The sequence below is a fragment of the Pongo pygmaeus genome, chromosome 12, assembly GCF_028885625.2.
Source record: "Pongo pygmaeus isolate AG05252 chromosome 12, NHGRI_mPonPyg2-v2.0_pri, whole genome shotgun sequence".
NCBI lineage: Eukaryota > Metazoa > Chordata > Mammalia > Primates > Hominidae > Pongo > Pongo pygmaeus.
In genome coordinates, this window is record NC_072385.2 from 38,993,491 (window position 1) to 39,020,694 (window position 27,204).

The 27,204-nt window shown below is 38.3% G+C and overlaps 1 long non-coding RNA gene across 1 annotated transcript in view; it reads left to right on the forward strand.

Moving 5' to 3' along the window:
• The window catches only part of LOC134737776 (uncharacterized), a 67,170-nt gene extending 52,697 nt beyond the window's left edge, over window positions 1-14,473 (forward strand). The window contains exons 3-5 of the long non-coding RNA XR_010123028.1: window positions 3,164-3,227; window positions 12,203-12,329; window positions 14,396-14,473. This is a non-coding gene — a long non-coding RNA (uncharacterized LOC134737776). The remainder of the gene's footprint in view (window positions 1-3,163; window positions 3,228-12,202; window positions 12,330-14,395) is intronic.
• Window positions 14,474-27,204: the final 12,731 nt, after the last annotated feature.

The window sequence follows — 27,204 nt, forward strand, 5'->3', positions numbered from 1 at the left end:
GGTCCCAACTAATATAAAAACCTTAATATTGTCATTACTACATACAAACTAATTATCTTCATATTTTTGTTGTTTGTTTCACTAATTATATTCTCTGTGATGTACAAAAGTTTATAATGGAAAAAATGGAAGATGAAAGCAAAAGAGGAAACTATATACTGATATTTCTAACAGCTAATACCAGTACACGCTGTCTGTTACACATTTTTCAAAAGTGAGGATTCAAGATAAATTCCCTGGAATTATTCCTAAACAGTGAGGTCCATGGAGACAACAACTGAGCCGTATCTGTCTTGCCTACTGCTATTTCCAAAGGGCCAAATACAGTGTCTGTGAAGGGAGACTTTGTTTTCATTAAAAACAGCATCACACACTGTGATACTCTGCATGGAAACTTTTCCAAAAGTGGCACTTTTCCATAATCTTTGTCTAATAATTCCATATCCTCATGAGCTGTGTGTGCCAAGGATACAGTATGGCCAGCACCAAGGACATTAAATTCGGGGCATTCACATCAGCTGTACTGACAGACTGTGCCACCAAAAGCTGTGGGCACTATCCCTGCCAGGAGCCTCATGTCTGCATGTTCCATCTGTGGCCTGTGGATGGTCAGATGGTCATTTAAATGACCAGTGTTTAGTGCCTCTTCCTCAGGAAAGCTTGAGTGTTTGCTATGGGAAGCTATTGGAGCATATTAGTGTGTTGATAGTGATTATTCTGAAACCTGTCAAGTGACTCCACTCTACGACATTTGATAAGGAGACTGACTATAAAATGTGATGCCATGGAACTCTTCGGAGAAAACACTAATGTGTTTACATCTCATAAAGAAGTTGTACATAGCCACAGTGTAGAGGTCTTTTTTTTTTTTTCTTTTTTAGATGGAGTCTCACTCTTGTCGCCCAGGTTGGAGTCCAGTGGCGTGATCTCAGCTCACTGCAACTTCCACATCCCAGGTTCAAGTGATTCTCCTGCCTCAGCCTCTCGAGTAGCTAGGATTACAAGCATCCACCACCACGCCTGGCTAATTTTTGTATTTTTAGTAGAGATGGGGTTTCACCATGTTGGCCAGGCTGGTCTCGAACTCCTGACCTCAGGTGATCCACCCACCTTGGCCTCCCAAAGTGCTGGGATTACAGGCCTGAGCCACCGTGCCCGGCACGGAGTCGAGTTTTATTAGCAGCCGCTGCTGCCAGGTAATATTTTTAACACAACCCTTTTGAATCTGTGTTTACATTATGAGGTCGTGTTGTCTTTTCTAACAATGCTGCTTTATTAACTGTTTGTTTTAGTCCCCTTCTTAGGAATTCATTACTGGCCTGTCAGTCCATGCCAGTCCTGAGTTTGGCTTTTCAAAATGGAAGGATGTCAAAAAAAAAATTGAACTGCTGGTTCCATGATAATTAAAGTAAAGCTCACATTGGAAAGCATTTGCTAATGTAGAAATTCAGCAAATACAGCATGTGTTGTCTTTAAATACAGCAATCTGACAGTCGAGTGTTCTGTTCACTTGGTATTAACAGTCTCTAAGTGTTTAAGACAACGTAGCAGATTCCATGAGGCAGCAACTTGGCAATAAAATGGAATCGGATTCATTCATGCCCTCTGCCTTTCAGCAGAAAATCTGCATGAGCTTCGCTGCTCAGCCCAGGGATCGGTTGCGTGGTCGATGTGCCTGGCAGCTGAACTGTGATCTCATGTACCCCTTGGCACTGTTTAATGCAGCCATACTCCACTAGGCTAGCTGCTGTCGTAACAGTCCAGCACTTATAACTAAAGTCAGACATTGCTGTGTGATGACTGGTGAATACTCACTATCTATTTGGCTAATTATAGGCCACTTGTTTTACCCAGTGTCATTTACAACACACTATTCATTTTATTCAAAACACTGGGCTTATTGATCTTCTGATGCATGGTTCCTAGTTTAATATTTAGAGGGGTCCTTATGAAGAAAGTGGGTCATAAGTTGGTTATGCCAGTCACTGCAAGGAAATTCCCCTGTTAATGTTAAGTAAATTGTACCATTTTCCAGATATAGGTGGCCAAATGGCCTCACTGATACATTTGATAAAAGTAAGGCCAGCTCAGGGATGGGTATAATTCATCCTGAGCACCATAAAGCTTCTCAAAAAAGATATGGACAAAGGCATGGCTTGTCAGTGTGCATTACTTTAAATACAATTTTCCGGCTTGCAGCTTCTTGAAATAATAAAGCTTCAGTTTCCACATAATACATGAATAATTAAGTTTTTACAAGAGTTCCTGGCATCTAGATTCCAATATGAAATGTAAATACTTGACACAGAAACGTGGAGTGTGAGAAGGGCGTTTTGCTTGCTTTCTGGAGAATACACCAGAGCCTTAGTTCAGGGAGAGATTTCTGTGGGCTCACAGCTGTCCTTGTGTGCAAAGAACCCGACCAAGACAGAATGGTCCTGCAGAAACTCTGTTTAACGGTGTTAGCCTAGTTGAGAGCAGCTGCAGGTAGGAGGGCTGTCTCAAGGGCCCTGTGAGCGGCAGTTGGAGGGCAGTGCCCGGTCTTGTTCATGGGCTCTGGGATGAGGCTGCACCTGGCCCCGGGCAGAATTGCATGCTTTGTGCAGCTCACCAGAGCTCAGGTAAACAGTCCTTAAGCTGCTCATACAAACTGGTATGCAGCAAAGTTTGGGTGGGCCAGGATATCAACTCAATTGAATCCCTTGCCCACTGCCCCCCAAAACGTTGCCTTCACAGGTAGCCTCCAGATCTTAGGAAATGCTCCCTTGTTCTGTATAGTTTGTCAAAAAAGGAGGAGCCTTCAAAGCTATCAGAAACTCGCACATGGTCACTGACTCCAAGTTTTCTGTGCCACAAACAGAACCCTAGTATCTCTACCTGAATTTCTTTCACTATGATCCTTTCTCTGTGAGGATGCCATATTGTTTACTTCTGGAGAGGAGAACTACCTTCTACAGTGGAGCCTAACTTTTACAGGGTCTTCCTAGGGGAGGCTTTTAAAAGTAAATAATTTGTTTAATTTTTCTACAGGTAATGTCACATCTAGGTTGCTCTGAATGTATCTGGCTCTAAATATAAATCTGAGAGAAAGCGGATAAAAAGCATGAGCCCTAAATGTCTGTTCTAGATAATCAGAAAATGTATTCTTCTCTTCTGTTTACAGGAGCAGAATTAGAACAATTTGATTCTGAATACATTTAAGAATTTTAAAAAAGAAACAAAATAATGTAAGTAATTATTAAATTTTTAAATAATTTTAACACTTCATTTAGTTTTCTTACATAGCTAAGAGTGGACAGCTCCTTATTTAGCAGAGGCCTTATATATTCAGACATACGAAGTAGGCCCAGCAGCTACCCCTGGGAGTGGAGAAGGGAGAACAGTTTTGCATAAGAAGGCAGTGGGAGCATGAGTGTTGCAAGACACTGTCTGATGGAGAGATAGGAGAAGGGGGGAGGTGATCTAGTAGCACAGAGGAAACCAGGGACAGAAGATGAAAAGAAGCCAAGGAGAAATGCTGGGTGAGGATGGGGGAAGAATGTTCCAGAATGACAGTACCAGCTTTCCATTATAAGTTCTTCCCTGTGTACTTTCCAAACTTTTGCAAATAGTTCACTATCACAATAGCCATGTAGTGACAGAGCTGTGGGAGAATGAAGAAAAGGCCCATGTCCAGTCTTACTGGGAGCTGCATAGAATAGCCAGTGCATGCCATGGCCACAGGCTGCAAACTGTGCTCCCTCCCAATCCCCTCCCTGTCTCTCTCTCCCTCCCCAGCTGCTCCAGTTCCTGGCCTTCCCCTGGCCTCCCAAACACAATGAGGTTTCCCGGCTCAGGGCCGTTGCCATTTCCTGGGCCCTTTTGTCACCCAGGTCTTCTCTTCTATGTCACCTTTCCCAAGAGCCTCCTTGAGCCACCCAATGTCAAAGAGCCCACACTATGTCATGCCCCCATGTCACTGTCTTCTGTTGTTGTCACCACCTGTCATTACCTGGAATTTCTTTGTGCATGTGCTGTTTTCTACATTGCTTACCTCTGTGTCAGCGGAGCTGCATTTCATGCTCATACATACTTGCCAAATGAGTAAATTCAAAAATAAACAGGACAGAGAAAAGCCAAAGGTAGAATAAGAGCATATTGGGATTGCAGGCAGACAATAGCAAGCAATAATCCAGCACGGCTTAACCTGCCACGACTCTCCAAATGTTGTGTATGTGATGCAGATGGTATGGAATCGGTTTGCATATTAAAGGGAAGGCTGACCTCAGATGCACAGAGGGCTTGGGAGCATGGATTACCTGTCTTGTTTTGTCCTGGACAAGGAGCCTTTTTATCTATTTGAGTCTTAGATAATCTTAGCCAATTCTTAATAAAGAATGGCTGCTTGTTTTTATGTTTTGTGTATGTATAGTTTTCCATAGTCACATTTATTTAGCAACACTTCAGTAGCACATATTTTATATGTCAGGCAGTGTTTAGAGAACTTAATATTATCTTATGTATTCTTCATCATAACTCTATCAGGTAATGACTATTATTATCCACTCTTTACAGATAAGGAAACAGATTTAAGTCATATCTCAGCCAAGAACACAGAGCTAGTAAGTGGCAGATCCAGGACCATGCCAGGAAGTGTGATTTCAGGATACAAGCTCTTAAGCATTACATTAGGCCGCCTCTCTTATGGAATTATCCAGTGTTCAATCTCAAAATACTTACTGGTGTTAAAACACATCCTTCCTTCCAATGAGTCCTCTTTATCTTCACAGCCGCCTCTTTTATGGAATCATCCAGCGTCCAATCTCAAAATACATATTGGTGTTGAAATGCATCCTTCCTTACAATGCATCCTCTTTCTCTTCATGGCAAAATGCTGCATATGAACAAAACCCACACTCTCGAATGTTCCATTCTGAAAGGAGAGAGTATTTCAGGCAAGTGGGTGACACTAATAATAAATGGTGAACTTAGTGTCATTTCAGGTTTTTTTTGGTCAGATAAAAGCTATATATCACTTCTTGTTTTAATATATGATGGCAATGTATTGAGTAAGTGTAATATAAGTGAAACTGAGAAGTGATCCTCAGAGCTTTTAGCAACACAATGTCTGGAGAAACTAACACCAAGGAAATCCCCCCAAGATGTCCCTAAAAGTAACACCTTTAAAGTCTGTAAAGAGAATACATTTATTAAGTTAATGACAGAGCTTTATTTAATCCTACCAAACTCTTTGAAAAGACTATCAAGCCACTGATCAAACAGTATTTTATCCTGCCATTAAGTTGTTATAATTACTCAGTATTTAGCCAGATGGCAAATAATTCCCAAAGTCAGACCAGGTGTTCAAGAAGCAGAGATAATCACAAAGCTGATGACCGTGGTGAAACTAATTTAAAATGCTGTAACAGCGGCACAGTGGTGCTTCACATGAAAACTGACCAAAAATTTTTTTAAAAAGAAAAAGAAAAAAGGTAAGAAAAAAATTATTTCATGAAAATGAGGCTCGATAAATGCAGGTGTGAGAAAGCAGTGTTTAATTCTACTGTTTTTAATGCCAAGTTTTATGTCAATCAACAAATATTTTGACAGGTGTAAGATCTATTGGAGGCTTAAAAGGTGCACCAGCAGTAAACACTGAGAAGGGCTCAAAATTAGCACCCGTGGCAGACGGTGTCAACTCAAATAAGTATCAAACTTGGACACAATCTAACTTTTCTTACATTCCTGCTTCATGCATAGAAGGCTGGATTTCACAGTCACAGCTAAAAGTCACGGAGTTCTTAATTCGTTTTCAAATGAAGTGTTTCCAATAGGCAGTCATCCCAGCTTCCTATGCTCACCCCACTCAGATGACCTAAGCAACATTTAGGTTCAACCAAAAGAAAGCTGGATTTTTGAAGCCTTGTGAGTAATGATAGATGATAAAGTCCCAGGAAATATCTCTTGAGGCTCTGTTAGGTGTAACTATTGGCATATTATGAAGCACTTCCCATTTTTGATAAGGGATTATTTAGAGGAGGCGAAGTTAGGATTGAAGTTAGCCTACCTAGGCCCTAATGCATCTCTAATACTGACTGAGGATGCCATGAGTGGGCCAGATTTGTGGATGTGTGACCCGTGCTTAAGATCTACATTAGAAAGACCCTGGGCTTGGTCTAAGTCTCTGTTATTGCCAAGTTGAAATTCTTAATGTTTTGAAGAGAGGACCTCATTTTTCATTTTTCACTGAGCCCTGCAAATTATGTAGAAGGTCCTGACTGGGTGAGCTACTTAATCTCTCTGAGAATTAATACTCATTCGCAAATATTATTTGAAGAAACATATGGTAGGCAAGCACCTAGCATATAGTTAGCACTCAGTAAAAGCTATAATTGTTGATGTTTTGTCACTGTTATTGTCATTGGTGTCATTAGTCATTATTATTATTATTATTATTACTTTTTTTTTCTTTTTTTTTGAGATGGAGTCTTGCTCTGTCGCCCAGGCTGGAGTGCAGTGGCACAATCTCAGTTCACTGCAAAAAACCACAAAACATGAAAAACATAGACCAGGGTTGGCATATAACACACTTGCTTCTGACAATTTCCCCACCTGAAAGAACCCCCAGTGAGACTCCTCTTAGAAGCCAGGCTTGATTTTCCTAGTTTCCTTTACAACCACTTCCATAGTACTATTGCTCAGGGGCTTTACAAACCTCAACTCATGCCACCCTAGCAACTCCAGAAGGCAGCCTTTTATGGCAACATGTCCTATTGTTTGTTATTCTTGGGTTCAATTTTTTTTTTCTTTTTTTTTTTTTTTGAGATGGAGTCTCGCTCTGTCGCCCAGGCTGGATGGAGTGCAGTGATGCGATCTCTGCTCACTGCAAGCTCTGCCTCCAGGGTTCATGCCATTCTCCTGCCTCAGCCTCCCAAGTAGCTGGGACTACAGGCGCCCACCACCACGCCCTGGCTAATTGTTTTTGTATTTTTTTAGTAGAGACGGGGTTTCACCGTGTTAGCCAGGATGGTCTCGATCTCCTGACCTCGTGATCCACCCGCCTCGGCCTCCCAAAGTGCTGGGATTACAGGTGTGACCCACCACACCCGGCCATATTATGACTTTTTAAGGCAGCTCACTTGCCTCTCAGCAGCAACTGACAGAGTTGTCCATGCTCTCCTCCTTGTAGACTTTGTCCACTTGCCTTTCAGGACAATTCATCCTCCTGACTTTCTCCTGCATCTCTGAACCCTCATTTTCAATGTTCTTTTCTGGTTTGCATCTCTCCAACCTCTAAGTATTGTAGGGCTTCAAAACTCATCCATGCATGTTTGCTATTTTTACTTAAACCTATCCTACGTGGTTTTATCCAGGTTCATGTGTTAAATACCACATATGTTGATATGTATATGGTATAACATATGTTGTAGCCAAATTGTCCCATCCCCAAATAACCATAAGTTAAAGTCCTAACTCCTAGTCCCTGGGAATGTAATTATACTTAGAGATAGGGTTTTTAAAGAGGTTATTAAGTTAAAATGAGCTCACGAGGGTACCATGAGGTACCTCATGAGGCATAGAGAAACCATGTGAAGACACAAGGAGAAGACAGCTGTCCACAAGCCAAGGAGGGAGGCCTCAGAAGAAATCCGTCCTGCTGCCACCCTTATCTCTAACTTGTGACCTACAGAATCGTGGGAAAATAAATTTCTGTTATTTAAGCCACCCAGTTTCTGGTACTTTGTTTTGGTAAGCTAATAGAGCACAGGGCTCTCAAATATTTATTCTCAACTCAGACATTGGCCCCAAATGCTAGGTGAATTACTGTCCACTTGATACCTTCACTTGGATGTCTGTTAGGCACCTCAGACTTAACATGAGTTCCTAAGATTTGCCATTCCAAACTTTCATTCTTTGCTCTCTCAGTTAATGCTACTTGCAGGCTTTTATCTGATCCAACCAAAAACCTTGGTATCATCCTGACCCTTCCCATTTGCTCAGGCTCTGCATTGGATTGGTCAGTAAGTCCCACAGGCTCTGACTTCATACTGTATCAAGAGACTGACCTTTCAGCACCGCATTCTCACTCTCACTGTGGTGTTACTATCCTCAACGACCTCTTACCTGGATTATTCCCTATGACCTTTCAGTCTATTCCCAATACAACAGCCACAGTGATCATGGGAAAAATTATAAGTCAGATCATGTAACTTCTATTTTCAGATTTCTTCAATGGCTTTCCACCTCATTGAGAGCAAAAACCAAAATCCTGACTATGGGTTGAAATCTACACCACTCCCGCCATCTTTCTGATCTCAACCAGGCATCATCTTTGCTCAATGTGCTCCAGTCACTCTGCCCCAGGCTGTTATTCCAATGCTCCAAGCATGCTCACATCCAAGGCCTTTGCATGCCATTTTCCCTTTAGTAGTCTCATAGCTTTAATTTAACCAGAACTTCCAAACGTTTTCTATGCTCCTTTCCTATTGTTTTTCTTCTTATCACTTACCACTTTTCAACATATTCATTTTACTTATTATGTTACTCATTATCCTTTTTCCCCCACCAAGTCTAAACTCCTTCAAAACAGGCATTTTTCTTTTGTTTTGTTTACATTCATAGCACCCAGTACAGGATCTTGCACGTAATAGGTTATAAAAAGATACTTGCTGAATGAAAAGGAACTGTGAATGAAAAATGGAAAAGTTACTTCTTTTTACTTTCTATACACTTATACCAAATTGGAAGTATACTCAAGTGTGTATATTGACACCATGCTACATGATACCGTCCATAACACACCATCTGTCTCCAAGGCAGGGAAAGTTTATTTTTAATGAAACTCTGTTGGCTTTTAAAATATATCCTTTATTTTCTAGATACAGTTTCAGAAAACCCTGTGTAATGGGAGTTACTCTGACCTTGGAAGTTATGTATCTTTTACTTATAATGCAGAGACTTGATATATCTCAATGTATCTATGTCTATGTACCAAACTACTTCAAAATTCAATTGCTAGCATCCAAATCAAATAGAGGAGAAGTTGTTCTGCCACAGTGTAAGTCACCTTCTTTTTCTAGCCTTCAAAAATAATTTAAAATGCCTGGATTTCCCCCCAGGAGGTTTCTCGCTGGTTAGCTCAGACTTTTTCTCATGGTGTCTACCTTCCAAGAGGTCAAAAGAGGAGGCTGTGGCCTCTTGAGTCTGAGCTTGGAAAGCCTGCAACATGTCTCTGCTGCATTCCACTGAGTCAAGCAAATCGCAAGGTCAGCTCAGATCCAAGGGGTAGAGAAACAGATCTCACTTCTAGAAGGGAAGAATGGTGACCTCACAAATGGTAATAGCAATTTCAACTTCAGTTGATGATGGGAAAAACAGAAACATTACATCATAGGGATCAGAGGAACTTTGTGTCATATTTTGCAATCTACTATTATCTGCCATTTGTCCTAAATTATTCACGTTACTTCTCTTGGCAAACTGTTCCTGTCATCTTAGAGACCGCATAAGGCCAATCACACTAGTTTAGCAGGTCTAATTGTCATAAACTTAAATCTTCCTATGTCAGTGTTTCACAGTGCATGGTCTCCAATCCAGCAGCATCACCTGATAACTTTCTAGAAATGCAACTTTTGCACCCCATTAAGAAAACTACCAAATCAGAACCTCTCAGGAGAGGGAAAGGATCTTCTGTTTTAATAAGCCCTTCAGATAATTCTTATGGTTGCTAAGGTTTGTGAGCCTCTGTTGTATATTTTACCAAAGAGTCTGAGCTCTTGACTTGATCCTCAGCCAAAGGCCACTTCTTAAAATGGGAATCATTTGCGGAATAGAGAAACTAGGGATGAAAAATAATTTAATTTTCCATTCAGCCAGTCTTAGAGATGCTAGGTTTTCTCTAAATTTCGTTTGTAAGCTGAAAAGTTTCTTCTTTAGTTTCTCTCTTTTGTGCAGTAACATATAATGAAGCTAGAAGAACTGAATTGACCTTTCCAATATTCTGCCTAGAAATCTCCTTAGCTAGATCCATATATTTTATTGGGGACCTTTTCTGTCATCTAAGTTATCTCAGAACACAGTCATTTCACAACTAAATAGCATGGGTTGCCCAGTTTTAGCCTTCAGTAACAATTTACTCACGATTTCTTTCAGCTTACACTAACATTTTGCCATTTTGTTTTATATTTTTGTTGGTCAACAATTTCCCCACTGCTTCTCCAGTTTTGGCTACCACTCATTCCCAAAGCAAAGGCCACATGTTTTCAATTTTTGATTCATTGACATTCTACTTCTAGGTACTAAATTTCGTAATCATTATTTTTTGCTATGTATCGACCACCCCAGAACTTAGGATGTTTAAAACAACAACCATTTGTTTCCTTCAAAACTCTCAGATTCACAGTTTGGGCCTAGCTGAGCCACGGCTGGGGTTCTCTTTCATGCACATGGAGTCAGTTGGCAGTCCTGCTGAGGGTTAGTTCTTAGAAGAGAGCCTCACTCACATGTCTGACAGCTGGCTAGGCTGTGAACAGAAGTGCCTCTGTCCTCTTTTCCATGACCTTTACAGCAGACTAGGCTTTCTCACATGGTGGCTGGGTTCCAAGAGGGCAAAATGGAAACGTCAAGCCTTCCAACATCACTTTTTTTGCATTCTTTTAGCAAGGTAAATCACAAACTTGGCCTAGATTCCAGGGGGAAGAAAAAGAGACCCTCCTTTGTTGGGAGGTGCAAGAATGGCTCATTGTAATAAAATGTCTGGGGAAATATCTGGCCATATTTTACAGTATACCAGATTATGCTTGGGAATATTTGCAATCTAAGCTCAAATCAAGGTTGAGTTAGTGGCCCCCAACTCCATATAACCCAGAACCTTTACCAAAATAAGATACTATATAAGTCTCTGAACCAAGAGACCTATGAATAGATTTTATCAAAGGCATCATATGAAATGAATAGTTATAAGTCAGTGTGTTATGCACCAAAGGTGGCAAGAGCTGAACAATAATGACAGCCACAGTGCTATGAGTCAAGTTCGTCCCTTCTGAAACTCATGTTGAAATGTGATTCCCAATGTGGCAGGTTGGGAAGTGGGGCCTTGTGGGAGGTGTTTGGGTCATTAGAGTGGATCCTTCATGAATAGATTAGTGCCCTTCCAGGGGAGTGAGTAAGTTTTCCCTCTCATGGGACTGGATTAGTTATTGCAAGAGCAGGTTGTTCCTTCTCATGTTTGGTCTTTTAGCACACACTTCCTTCCTTCCTTCCTTCCCTCCTTCCTTCTCCTTTCTTCCATGAGTTGAAACAGTATGAGGCCCTCAGCAGATGCAGCTGCCCAATTTGGACTTTTCAACCACCAGAAACACAAGCCAAATAAACCTTTTGTCTTCATAAATTACCCAGCCTCAGATATCCTGTTATAGCAACACAAAATGGACTAAGACAAACTGTAACTTCTGAAGTGTCAACTCCCAGAACTTCTTAAGGCTTATATATCACTTGATTGACTATCTAAATTTGAATGTCAAATGAGAGAAAGTTAAAACATACTCAGTTGATATAAGGAGAAATATGATTAAATCAGAATATGCACCTAATGTGATTAAACTCGCAAATAATATGGAAAGAAAAATACATGCATGGGACCCCTGGAAATGATATTTTAAGATACTTATCATCTAAATTAGAGTGGAACCACCTGGGGTTCGGTAGATGCCCATATATTGGATAAAGTGAGGCACACACTAGGGACAGCATAACAGGCAACTAATTATTCACAGTTATTTATAAAATAATTTCTTCACAAATTATTATAAATTGTGAAGAAAAATGAATACCTCAGGAGAAAAAGAAGGAGGCAAAAGAGAAGAAAGGGAGATGGGAGGAAAAGAGAAAAGGAGAAGAAGAAGGAATCTTTGGCATAACTTATATCAGGTTGATCCTAGAACAAAACAAGACAAATTTACCTCAGAGACAAATTCCAGATTCCATCTTGTGCACTATGCTTGTATGTGGTGGGTCCAGTAGTTTGAGAAATATAATTGGTACCCACAGGGGTTTGGATATACTGAAGTACAGCCTAGAGCCTCTCTTGACATGACTTACCTACCTCAAACATGGACAGATAGCAAATGGAAAAAACTCAACACTTCATTGTTCTTGCTGTAATATAGCTGGGAATATGTTTCATATGTATTTGCTTGTTTTTATCGTCAATTTTCTCTTTCAGGTCAGGGACATTTTCTCTTTGTTTCAGTCCTGAGTCCCAAGTCTAGGTCATGCAGACACAGAGAAGACACTATTTTTAAATGAGGTATTAAATAAATGAAATGAGTGTGCAAGCACTTGGCAGTCTGGTGAGTTTGAATATTTCCTTAATTGTTAAATTCAAGAAATTATAATTCATTCTACTAAGTTAAATTCATAGCTATTCTTTCATATGAATCCTAGAATAATTTATGCTTTATTATGAGACTGAGAGTTTAAAAAGTCCTCTTACCTAGTGTTTTCTAAATTCATAAAATATATTAATCTTAGAGATATTTATCTTCAGGATTTGGGAATAAGACATCAGAATTCCCTGGAATGTTCAAGAGATCCTAAAATCATTTTACACTGTATTTTTCATAACACTATTTCCATCTTTTACAGTAATAATTGTTTACAATATTAATAAACAGAAAATATTTTTAAAACTAAAATGTTGGTGGCTTTTCTATTATAAAGACATGATAAAAATAAATGGTTTATCATTATTATGAACCATTATATTATGACAAGATTGTTTATTTCAATAACATGTAAAAATAACTTCAATTTTACATAGACATTTGAAAATAGAAAACATTAAAAGAAAAAATAAAACACAAAACAAATATCAATAAAAATCATTTAAAATTGAAAGATAGTAGAAAAACATTCATTGTTTAAAGGTAATTCTTAAAATAAAGTTTTAAAATAAAACCTGAGTTGTTCTATCTAATAATTTTGACCTTGCTTTGTGATAAATATTCTAGAACAAAAAGAGGTTTGTTTTCTATTTTGTTTTATTCATTTATTTTTCAAAGATGAAAATATTTTTGTTTTCTTGCCCTAGTTTTGGTTCTGTCATTGAGAATGATATTGCTCTGTCCAATTCAGATTTTAGATAAGCTTCTGATTTTAAATAGCAGTATCCCACAATAGTCTTTCTGCATGTATTTCCTCTGTTAAATAACTAGTGCCCATGAGGAATGTTCAAACACTGCAAAACACCAGCAAACAGAGCCACATAAAACCCAAGTTGACAAGCACTACTCAGAATCAGAATTGCCAACTTAAGCACTTATTTTGCTTTCAACACTTACTTATTGTAATACGACTCATAGGATAAAGTCTACAGTGCATATCAACTTATTAATACTTGTTTTATTTTAAGAATGACCAACTTTGAGAGTGGATCAAGCACTATGAACAGGACAATCAGGGCAGGGTCATTTTCCTCTGTCCCCTTCCTAAAATGTTGTCCTTAACTCTGTGTCCACTTCCAACTCAGTGTCAATGGATTCCTTAACCCATTGATATCTCTATGTTGATTGCCAAGCATTATTTCTCATAGGATATAGCGCTGCTCTTTCCTGTTTTTCGAATTTCTTGTTGTTTTTCAGAATAAGGGACTCTTAAAAACATAAATTTCCCAAGACATACTGGGAATAAATTTCCACCTAGAAACATTACACCCACCTCACCATATGTCACTTCATAAAAACCTTGGTATTGTACTTTGAAACAATTACCTGGATGCGGGAGTTCTTTCTATGTAATGAATATTTGTAAGAGGTTATTTTGAAATAAAGTGAAGATGTATGTTCTTTTGAATGAAATTTAATATCTGTTTCATATCTGGTATTTTATTTCCTCTCCAAGCTGCACTTTGGTTTCTAAAGAGATGAGTCAATTTTATGCCTCAAACTTAAATTACTCAGATGTTTGCAAAGATTCAAACATTTCCATATTTTATGTTCACATTTTGTAAGCTCTTACATTGTGAAAATAGGTATTTGCTAGCTATTAAAATATAGGTAAAATAGGTAAACATATCTCCAGCGTCAAACATTGGTAAAGGAAAGGGCTGAATAACAAATTTATCTTATTAATACTTAAACAAAAGATTCTCATTCCATTTAATACAAAAGATAGAACATGATTTTTATAGCTGCCCAAAGAGAGAATATTGTACTTTTATTTCTGGCTGAAAATAAGCCTTTGCTATTCGTTTTATATTTGCTTTCTTTTACTCCCTTTTGTTAGTGAATATCTTACCAAAATATCTTTAGGAATTCTTAGATTTTGGGTCATCAGGAATTCTCCCAAATCTGATCATTGCTTTGGTTTTTTTTTTTTTTTTTCTACTTTATACAACATGGCACTTGGAACTATGCAGATACCTGCTTACCCAGAAGCTTGTTCTGACAGCCTTCTCATTTGAAATCCCAGGAGATATAGATAATTGACTCTGATTGCCAAAGAATAGCCAAAGCCAACAGCAGTGTCTCCTTTATGACATCGTGTTCTTAGAGAAAGCATGAAGGAGAGACCCTGCTGGATAAACTAAGGTCAAAGCTGAAATTGTTGTTAGAACTCTGTTCAAGAAAAGCCTCTGTAAGGCTTGGTGCAAGTGATTATTAAATCTTCCTGTACCCGTGGATGTTGGAAATGGTGGAGAATGGGAGTGGAGGATTCTTATAGATTCAGAATAGACTGAGAGTAGCCATCTCTACCAAGAAGCACAAGTTTTACAATACTATAGACTCTTCTGAATATCCATTATTGCAGAACTCCACAAAGCTACCTCCAGCCCCACTGACCTGTATTTGTTCTGCAGTTGTCTATGTTGGACTCTGAGCCACCCAGGCTCTTTCTGCACTTCGGGCTGAGTATGCAGACTTGCCATTACAGTGCCCGGAGTTAGTTACAGTTCTACCTCAGGAAGAGAAGGGCCAAGCCCTGCCTTCCACACCCAGTCTATTCTGACAGCCTAATATTTCATCCTGTATGCTTTACCTGGGCCAGCTTCTGAAGAAGCCATTGGGTTGCTTCTTTAGTTTTATTATCTTCCTGGTTATTGATACTCGTTTTGCCCTGAAGTGCCATCCATTGGATCATTCTCAGCTTCAAACTCAGAAATCCTGTCACCCAATTAGAACTTCACTTGTCCCCTTAACCAGAAGGAGATTTCAGACAGCACGAGCTACTCATCAAGGAATTTGAAGGCTCCATGACCACCTGTTGCCAACTCCCACTCCACCCCGCTCCATCTCTAAGATAGAGAGGTTAGATTAGGCAAAATCTAATCCACATCATACAACTCTGTATGATGCAATTAATCAGTGATTCTATGATCTCCCTGTTAACAAATTTATGCAAATGGGATTCAAAGTAAAAGACTCACCAAATCAATCACAAATGTAGTTTATGAAAATAACACAGGACAAGTACTCTTATATGGAGTCTAGGTGCTTTTTAAAAACAAGTTCGTTAACAAATTTTCATTTTACATTTTCTCCAAACTGTTGTTCAAAGACTAAAAGCTCAATATCGGCACCGCCATTTTCTGGAAGTCAGGAAGGTGCTAGCCACTACTCATGGTCTATATTCTTCTATAACTTTATGTAAATTTGGAATTTACCCTGAATTCCCTGCCATCTCATTCCCTGCTTTGGGCCTAGAAAATATAGGTTACCAAAAAGCCTATGGTCTATCCCTCATGACTGTTGGGAAGGCAATGTCAATATTTCCATTGCATATGCTTTTCATATCCAATAGCATCTTTTTCACTTTGGATGCTAGGTTGTAGTTATGAAGACTTTAAAATAATAATAAAAGCCTTAACCTGTACCAAGGGCTTACAAATGTAAGGGCATTTAGCTGAAAGGAGCACACAAGATATGGAGCTTGAAGACCAGCTTATTTTGTTTCTCTCCTCGATGGTAAAATGACATGTCTCATTTGTGAAAATATGTTTTTATCATCTGGCACATTTTGTGTTGTGTTTAGTTGGTGCTTATACAGTCAGATCATATTTTTTCCCTTATGGGGGAGAAAGGGTATAAAAACTGAAGTGATGAGTTTTAAATAAATAGTAGTTTGGGAATTTAAGCATGACGCTGACCCACATTTACAAAAGTACATTGTCTGCATAAGTCAGTAAATGGGAAGAATATTTTTAAATGCATCATTAAAAGCCAATATGCAAATAATCTTAGCAATTATAATGGCATCTGTGCCTGGGCCAATGGAAGAAAATAGACAGACACATTTCACCTTATTATGCATCAGCATAAAGAACTATCATCACCAGCACCAATATAAAACACACACAGAGGCAAGCACAAACAGGTGAGTCAGTAGTAGTCTTCATATGGAGTCCTGCCTCTTCCCTTTTCATCGACAATTTCATTCCTTTGTTTGTGGCTTATTTTCAGGTGACCCAGAGAAAGGAGGATCTGCAAACAGCATGTTAAATCTCATTGTACTAATGGATACATTGAAATAGACAGAGGAAATTTGTTGCAGAATTTGAACTAAAACCAGATTTTTTAAAAAGGCTAATGTAACTATGCTTAAATCTAACCTTGCTTAAAATCTTTTAACGGTTCCTTGTTAATCTGATAAAATCCCAAATTCAAAGCCCACCTCTCCAGCCTCATTTTGCTCAGCACTTCTCTGCCTTCTCTATTCTCTAGCCACACAGAATGTTTTCTATGCTTCACATGTGCTCTTACATTATCAACAACCTTTCACATGTTGTGTTCTTGGCCTAGAAAGCTGTCTTTTATTTTTGATTGGGTGATACTCATCTCATAAGTCTCTGTTTAAACATTATTTCCTTAATAACGTCTTTACTAACCCTGGAGTGAATTACATTCCCTTGCGATATGCTCTTCTTCTTTATTAAGACTCATCACATTTGTCATTAGTTATCATTATTTTTCCCATGTGCATCCTCCCTGCTGGACCATAAGCAACTGGAAAGCTGGAATGACGTCTGTAGTATTATAATTATATCTTCCACTTTATAGGCAGTGCCTCAGATCTATTATATATTAAATTAAAATTGAATAACTGATGGTTAATTGCTTGGTCATGGTATATTGCTTTCAGTGATTATTTCTGTATTGTATCATACTTCCCCAATATAAAATACATTTTACAAATATATTGCTCTATAAATGTTTACAGTTTGTTGTGACTAAAGATGATTTGAGATGGTCCTTTCAGTAATTAAAATTACTGCATCTTCCAAGTAATGCATGGTGGAGGAAGTTACCGATTTGAAAGGGAAGCATTACTGCAGGGCCAGGCAGTTATTTTAAGAGTTCTTCCTTTACAGTCATCATTTTGTGGTAGGGATTAGGGCAAATACTGATGATGTCATATTGTAGTATCCCTCCTACTCAGTTCCAAATTAAATCCTACACATAAGAAAAATTTGTCTAGCAATATTTTAATATTACTATTTAGAAAAGCAATGTTGAGTCTCCTAAGTTCATCAGCTCTCAGTTAAAGCTAACTTTTCATTTGTTTCTCTTATTTTTTATAGTCTTTTTCTTCTCGGATTAGCTGCCTACATTCTTCCTGATGACGAATCTACCTGCTTTTTACTGTATACTACTTGAGTAGCTAAGCTCAGAAGAAAGCAAATTCTAACCTATTCTTCTTGTACAACCAACCCACCTCATACCCTTTTTCCGACAACATTACCTGTGCCTGCTAAGTTATGGGCATGTCTGGATATCTAATTGAAGTGCAAAAGGTGCCCATGTCTAGAAAAAAAATAGATCATATCTAATCTCATTAGCATTTTTCTGGCCTTTAAAAATTTAAGCCTCCTATTCAAATGATATGATGTTCTAACAAGTTCAAATTGTTTATCTCTTACACCAGCTGGGGGAAAAATGAATTCTCAAGTACCTTATATTTTTAAAAAGCCTTAAATAGTTGACATCATCCAAAAAGTTTGGTTGATCTACTTATGGTCATTGTACATACAAAATGGTCTGACTGAGGCACACAGGAAGACTCCAGCAGAAAAAAAGGTAATGAAGGGAGTGAGTTGGGATGTGATGAGTGACTTGAAAATTTTAAATGTGAGACTTCATCATTGCTGTTATCATTATTACTGTTATCATTACTGTCACGACATTCAGGACTCAAAGCGGCTGCTGCCAGCCCCATGCTAGGTATCGTGTATACAAATGGTTGTGCCTTACATTGTCAAAAGTGCCTAAAATTCCATACAGTCAGTGACATTTTTAATTTAAAACATTACAAAATATTACACATATTTTCTGAGTTACTATATGTATATACACATACACACATATATTTGTTGTTTATAAGTGATTGTGCCTGATTTTTCTGGGGACTGAGCCAAGTTTGGCTTAATTTTTATTTATTCATATGTATCATGTCCTAGGTTGTTTTTTTTTTGAGATGAGGTCTTGCTAATTAGCATTATCATATATGGTACCATTAAAACTGAACAGAAAGAAACAAAGAAAAATACAGTTCCCCTGGTAAGAGTGATGATGTGGCATAAGATAAAAATCAAGTGTAGGGCAAACATATCTGGAACCAGCAAAAAGCTGGCCCTCACTTTCGTATTGCACCAAGGAGCCAGCCTTCAAGCTGTATTGTTCAGGCATGAAAAAAAGACCATTAGGTTCTAAAGGACCAACTTCTTTTTAAAAGCAGGTTCAGATTCTAGCTCAGCCCAGTCAAGGAAGACTCAGTAGGCCTAATTCTTATTCTGTCCCTCTGTACTCTCATTTACCATGCTGATGTACAAAATGCTCATTCACTTTGAAAGATCTGAGCTGCCCTAGGAAACGGCGCAGGGAATCTAGATACTGGGTCACATGAACTTTACTAACTAATCTTGGAGAATTCTGATGATATTAAGCAAGTAAAGTTTCCAGGGGATCAAAACCTCTTTCATTAAAATCACAAAAAGCAAAACCCACAATGATGGGGCATCAGGAAATCACCCTCTGGAATTGTCAGAAATAGATAAATAGCAGAGCTAACTGATCTCTAGTTTTTTGAACTGGTTGCCCGTGCCTTTCTCTCATTAGTTAAGCTCATGCAACTATACCAGGCAGATGGCCTCAGAATTCATGCTAAAAGGGATCATTTATTGGTACCAATGTCGCAGTTGACTGTACCTTGGCTAAGCTTGATGTAATTGTCAGACTCACACTGACTTAACCAGGGGTCCTGTCCTCTGTCCATGTGAATGTAGAAAAGAATGGAAGGACAAATGTCGTATATTGTGGTCTAAGGAGGCAAAAGTCTTCATCATTTTTTCCTGACAAAAATTACTGAAAGTGAATGTTCTTATTTAAAAAACAAACAAACAAACAAAATGAGGTCTTGCTCTATCACCCAGGCTGGAGCGCAGTGGTGCAATCATAGCTCACTGCAGCCTTGAACTCTCTGGCTTAAGTGATCCTCCTGCCTGAGTCTACCAAGAAGCTAGGACTACAGGTGAGCCTGGGTAAGGTTATTTATTTGTTTATTTATTTTCATGTAGTGATGGGGTCTTGCTATGTTGCTTATGATGGTAATGAACTCCTGGCCTTTAGCAATCCTCCTGCCTAGGCTGAAAGTCAATTTTTGATGTAGTAGTTCTAGAGATTTCCCTGGTTTATTTTGTCGTTTTTTGTCATAAAGGCTAAAGGAAAAAAAAAAAAACTTGTGTTCAAAAATGGCTTTAACCATTTATTCTGCCTGAATTAATTGAAAAATTACATCATTCTTCTACTGCTTTGAGAGTGAAGACCTGGGACTAAATGAGAGAGAAAAAAAAATGCTTTTATGCTGCATTTGTTTTTTCAATTAATATATATTTTGGGGGTACTACAGAGACATAATGAATCATCACAAGTTTAAGGATTTTATAAGAAGAATGAAGGAGTATCTTGATTTCTATGCAAATTAAAGGAGGAAATTGTTCTAATATAATAAATCATTATCCAAAATGAATTTTTATGATTCTTTTCAGAGATTCATGACCAAAAGACCATGAATGTCATGACAGACTACTATCAAATGCATGAATAAAGTGAAATCATAACTTGTAAAAACTATTGTGATCATTTTGGTTGTGAATGACTGAAAACCCTGCCCCAACTAGCTTAAGCATAAAGGGTATGTTTTAGCTCAAGTAACTTTAAGGTCCAGAGTAGTATAGTCTTTGGGCAAGTCTCATGTTCTGCTTTCTTTGTGGATTGGCTCCACAGTCTCACGGTTTCTCCTTCTGTAGTTGCGGGTTCTGAAACAGCAGTTCTAGAACTAACATCTTCCTAAGTTCATGTCTGATAGCAAAAAAGTGTGTTCTTCAAAAATCTACAACTCTTTGGCAGTGATCATCTCATTACCTCTCTCAGGCTTAATCTTTATGGCTAGGAAAATGTAATGTCCTATGTCACATGTTCCACCCTTGGAGTCTTGGCTAAGACACTTCACTAAAGCCACACGGTCTGACAATGGCGAGCAGGGTAGCTCTCCACAGGAAAATAAAGGCATGGTTACCAGAAAGTGAGCAAATTAATTGTTGGCGGTATGAAAAAGAAACAGATGCTCATACATTATTTTTCCTTCTATGAAAGATTTAGAATGCCAGTAAGAAAGAAACATAATAGTATCTACTCCCCCAATTCCCAGAGGTATATTCCATTAGTATTTTAATGTATTTTTTTACAGATACCTGTATTTTTCCCTACATGATCTAATTTGCTTTGTTTAGGCAGTGGACTTTTTTTCCCACATAGTTATCAAAATTCACTTATTCTTGAATAATTTAATTTTTCTTTATTTAACACTGTTCTGTGAAGACTTTTAGGAGTATCAACATAGTCCCCATGCTAATTCCTCCTAAAGCAAAATTCATATCCAGGAATCTGATATTTAACCTTATTCTGCTTTTAGGGAAAACTGTACTTGGGTGTGAAGACGATGTAGAAATGCCTGACAATCATATATACTTAAAATAAATGGGAGAATACACTTGATATAGACTCCCCCTTAGGCAACATTATATCGTGATCATTCTTTGTATCTGTCTCTGGATGATATTTGATGACATGGATTTTAATGGCAGCTTGTATTCCTTTGTCTAATGTTTCATAATTTATTTGGCTAATCTCTACTATGACACCTAAGTATTACAATTTCAACTACTATATATGCATAAAATAACGTCAATAAATATTCTTGAATATAAATCTTGTTTTGTGTCTCTAATTTTCTTAGGATATATAATTCATAACAGAATTACCAGGTAAGATAGTCTAAAATGTTTTAGGTCTTTTCATATATATTGCCAAAATGCCCTCTAGAAAGATGGTCCCATTTATATTTATAATCCCACCCTTGCTAACACTTAGTATTAGAATTATTTTACTTTAAATTTAGAAAGAATATATGCATATGGTTAAGAAATTTAGAGTCCCATTATTTGATTTAGAGTCCCATTATTTTGATAAATTCTGCTTTCAGTGCATCTGCTGATTAACACTGTAAATCTGTGTAACATGTTTTTAACTCCATTTCCTGATTTATCAAATTTCAATTTCAATTGTCTTTATTAATGTCTGTGCTATAAAATAAGTAAAGTAGCCAAATTAGTCACAGTTGAATTCTCCAGACAGACAGAACCAATAAGATGTATAGATAAGGGAGATAGATAAATAGATGGATACATGATAGATGATAGATAGATAGATAGATAGATAGATAGATAGATACATAGATAGATGATAGATAGATAGATAGATAGAAGATAGATAGATAGATAGATGAGAGACAATTTATTAGAGAAATGGCTTACCTGATTGTCAGGCTAAGAAGTTGCACAACAGGCTGTCTGCAAGCTGGAGACTCAGGGAAGCTGGTAGTCTGGCTCAGGACAGTTCTGAAGGCTTCAGAACCAGGGAAGCCAATAGTGTAATTCTCAGTCCAAGGTTGAAGGCCCAAGAAACTGAGAAGCCCACTGGAGCAAATTCCAGAGTCCAAAGGCCAGTTGTGATATTTAAGGCAGGAAAAGAAGGGTATTCTAGGTATAGAAAAGACAGAGAGCAAATTTGCCATTATTCTATCTTTCTGTTCTATTCAGGCCTCAGCTGACCGGATGTGAGGGTGGGTCTTCTTTAGTTAGTCCACTGATTCACATGCCAGTCACTTCTAGAAGCCCCCTCGCAGACACACCCAGAACTAATGCTTTACCAGCTGTCTGCATATCTCTTCATCAGTCAAGATGATACCTAAAATTAACCATGTGGTAGTTTAGCATACCTATATTACCTCCTCCCCCCAACTTTTTCTCATTTTATAAAATGTTATTATATCATTATAATTTGATCTTCTAAAATGAAAAGTTTTTACTTTGATTTTTTTGAGTTTCATCAAATTTAGGCAGAATCCTTGATCTTTGAGTAAGTTTATTCACAATCACTTCTCCAACTCTTCCCCACCATAAGTCCTTTTTCTTTTCTATCTTTCTTCTGTCAATTACAGCATTGCTTCTACTCCAGAGGGTCCATGCAAGTGAATAGAATCTATCAGACCAATATGGCAGATGCTGCAACCTGGATATAGTGAAAAGTCACAAGAACAAGTCATGAAAAGCATAATGTAACATTACTAAAATAATATTGAAAGTCTTATTTTATTGGTAGCAGGGTTTTTCCACCTTGATACTATTGGCATTTTGGACCATATAATTATTTGTTGTCAGGGACTGTGTTGTGCATTGTAGGATATTTTGCAGTGTCCCTAGCCCCTGCTCAGGGACCTTCCCAGCTGTGACAACTAAGAATGTCTCCAGGCACTGCCCAGTGTCCCTGTGCATATTGCCCCAGTGGAGAGCCGCTGTTCTATAGGTGTTCCCTAGTAAAACTTCGTCTGCACTGCTGTTTTAATTTCAGTGGGAAGAGTGGTCTGACCTGAAAGCACGATGGGAGCATATTCTCATTTGCAGGGCCAGTACAGATGATACCGTTACACAGTGGGTGATCTAGCCGGGATCTTCTTGTTGTGATGAAATTGTGAGCTTCAATCTTAAGGGGCAAATTTGTTCTTTTCCTTTTGAGGCAGAACACATTGTTTTTGTTGTGTGTGTGTGTGTGTGTGTATGTGTGTTTTTTCCCCCATGCCTGTTGTGGATACTTAAGTTCTCCATTTCTCTAAGGAATATTCCAACCCAAAGCCCCAAGCAGCAGTTTTTGCATATTTAAGTTCCCTTTCAGTTTATCTGCAATATTTACTTCTTAATGCTTTGTTCTTTCCTTATAGAGTCCAGCCCCACTTTCAGCATTTTGAATAATTCAAGCAAATTTCTTTAAAATTGCTTTCAGATTGCTATGAAGTTAGAGCTCATTGGTTAGGAATTCAGATGGTGTTGCATTTTTGCTTTTAATTTTTGACTCTGAGCTTATCTTCCATATGAATCATTTTTTGAAGTCTTGCTAGGGTCTCGTGATGAAGATATTTGAGTAGGGAAGGTTTTGCCTCTCACTGGGCACTATGAGTTGAATCAGTTTTAATAATCAAGTATTTAAGGTTAATTTCTCAGCTCATGGTGTTCTCACCCTGTACAAAATTAAAGACTGAACCCTAAACTCATGCAGAACACAAATTTGAGTGTCTGGGTTTTGTTGCCATTGGCACTCTTTCCAAACCTGTAGTCCAAGGCTGGCAGCATGCTACATATGGCACCTCTGGACTGGTAAACACAGTTTTGTTTTAGTCCTCCTTTCATGGGCATGACTCCTCTTTCCAGCTGCCTCTTACTCAGGGGCCTCAGTTACATTTAATTTAGAATCCGGGGAATACAGAGTTAACTCTTCTACAAAGTGAATATGAAAACTCCACCTCAAGACATAAGTGAAATTCCAGTATCTTTTTTAGGTAATGGGTAATTTCTGGCACCTGGGGATTCTCCTTTCTTATCTTCCAGCTCAGCTATGCTTCTTATTTTGTTTTTATTTTGCTTATTACTTTTTGCTGTCATAAATTATGCAGCTTGTCTGTATGTTTAGAATGGAGATGGGAGGCCAGTGTTGCACAAGAGTCGAGTCTGGCATGTTGACTCGGAGACTCTGGCAAGCACCACTTTGCATGGTGGGGAAGGGTACCCTCAGTGCAGATTGAGACCAGGTGCACGAAGAGTGAGACAGGCAGAGCAGGGATAGTGAGAGGGAAAATAAGCAGATGTGAAGGTCTTCACATGGCAACAAAAAACTCATGCCTTTGTTTCTTTGTAGGACCAGAGGTCAATGGAAATTTTTAAGTATTAGCAGTGCATGGCCAGAATTATTTTTGAAGATATTCTGGCAGTCTGTAAGATAATTGATGATATGGAGTGTAAAACATCTAGTGAGAAAAACAAATTAGAAGGCAGATGGTAGGTTAAGCTGAGATTATATGATAAGGAAGATCATTAATGCAGTAGCAGTTATAATGGATAGCAGGCTAAATTTAGGAAAACTTCCTGAGGTAGACTTGCAGTATTTGGTCACTAATGAAGAATGAGGAAAAATAGAGCTTGGGAGGATACTGAAGTTGCCATTTAGCAGGTGTCTTAGTCCATGCAGACTGCTATCAAAGAATATCATACAATGGGTGGCTTATAAACAACATAAATTTATTTCTTAAGTTCTGGAGGCTGAGAAGTCCAGGATCAAGGCACGAACAGGTTATATATCTGGGGAGGGCCTTCCTCCTGGTCACAGGCAGCCATCTTCTCCCCATAGCCTCACAAGACAGAGAAAGTAAGCAAACTATCTGGGCCTCCTTTATAAGGCACTGATCCTATTCTGAAGGCTCTGACCCCATAATTTAATTACCTCTCAAAGGCCCAACCTCCTAATACCATCAACTTGGAGATTAGGTTTCGCCATGTAAATTTGGGGGTACACAAATATTCAGTCCACAGAAAAGGTACAATACATGAAGTCATGAAAAACTAGCAGGTCAGATTCGGATGAGGCTGTACCATACCCAGAAATCTGTCTAGTGGTCACATGAAAATGGTGTTCAAATAAAATAGTCAAAGCTATAAACATACATTGAGGAAACGTGGGGCACACAGAAATAAAGTGGGGCAGGTGGACCACATCTCTAGATTATGGTAAAGCAACAAGATATCAGAGCCAAGATAAAATACATGAGGATCCCAACTGTTAAGGAGCAAGTGAGGAAGGAAGAACAAACAAACACAAATGAAAAGTAGCAGCTAGAAAGTACAGAAAGAGAATACAGGAGACATGGCAGCGTTGAAGAGAAGCTGCATGTTCTAAAGAGAGAATTGATCATCAGCACACACTGCAGAAAGTGTAATAGGAAAGATACTGAAAGTAAGGAAAATAGGGTGAGCATTTAGAAGTACTGAACCATTTTATTCCTTAAGCGGGGGAGTATTGAAGAAAATATGATAAAATATTAACACAATTATACTCTAGAGGGTTCACTTGTGGATATATTATGTTGTATGCTTCCTATACTTCTTATGTGTCTAGAAATATGGAATGTGTCATTATTAACATTTAGTAGAAATTTAAAGTGAGAAAATTCAGCTCCTGGTTAAGTTGGGCAATTAAAAGAGCTTAGCTACCTTATTAAACGTCTCTCTGCAGTAGTAGTAGGCGCACATCTCAGGTCACATTGGATGGAAGGAACAGGCTGGAGAGGAGGTGAGGACCAGAAAAGCAGTCTATTCCTCTAGAAAGTCTGGAAGTGCAGGAATGACTGCAATTAGAGTAACTGCCTGAGGGGGCAACAGGATTGAAGGAAGAGTTTTTAAAATGTTTAGCATGGGTCACTGGTTTGTGGACTCATAACAGAAAAGGAGAGATTTAAGATTCAGGAAGAGGCACAGGAACAGTCACTGATGAGTCCTGGAAAACATAAGCCTTATTCAGGTTAATAATTATAAGCCACTTGGGAAATTTTTAAATGCAGTATTCAAATTATCAGTTACTACTGAGTAACAGTTCAAACCTAAACACCGGTTTTCCTGGACACAGAATGTGCCTTAAACAGAGATTTCCTATCCAAGCTTTACAAGGGCAAACTCCACAAAACTCACTCTCAGAAAATGCCCAACTTGCGATAGGGGGTGGAGTGGTGAGAGCACCTTACTGTTCCCAAATCTCAAAGAGCCAGGGAGGCAGCAGGCAGCAGGCTGATGCCATGTGCAATAGTGATTGATTGCTGTTTAATAGACCCTTGTGTAAATATAGACATCCAAATTTCTAATAATCTCAGAAAACATAAGCAAAATGGATCTTTAAGACCTCTTTGACTGTAATTTCATCAACATGTAAATTTTTATTAAATCCAAGATACAGTAAAAAAGAGTCTAGTTTTAATAATTAGTTTAATTGGTTTCCAATTGTTTGTATGTTTGGCATAAAATTTTCAACTCAACAAATGGAAGGAAGCGAGACATAGCTTAGCATCCAGAGAAGATTAGCTTTATCTTAGCTTTTTCTGCATTATCAATGACAAACATTTTTGAACAACAACTATACATATATGAAGCACTGATCTAGGCATAGCAGGGGTTAAGATAATAATACATCTGCCTTCTAGGAATTCACATGCCAGCAGAGGAGACCAGCAGATGCAAAGCCATCTCAATAAGAGCAGAATGTGGGTTGAGTGTGGAACTAGTTTGGTAAAATTTTAAAATGGAAATTTTGCACTCATTTTACATTTTGCCCCAATAACAAATAGGTAATTTTAGATATAGAAGTAAGGAAAAAGTAAGAATACATTGGCTACCTGTAAATCTGCATATCATCCTTGAGATGAGAAGGCTTCAAAAGGCAATGGCATTTGCAGGGGCCGAAGTGCACCAGACTCAAAACCCAGACCTGAATTTGTGATTCGTGTCCCACTCTGCCACTTTATACCCTGTGTAAGCTTAGCAAGGCAATTTAATCTCTCCAAGTTCCTGCTTCCTCGTCTGTAAAATGTGGCTAGTGATTCCTACCTCAAAGTTATTCTAAAGATTAAATGAGATGATGCATTTTGAAACTGTCTTACAAATGTAAAGCTTTATATAAATGTTAGTTACACATACACATGAAGGGAGTCATAAAAAGAAGAATGTTGTTAAATATTGAATAACCTAAATACATCTGCAGAGAATGTGTATCCTACGTGTAATGTAAATACTCTCAGGAA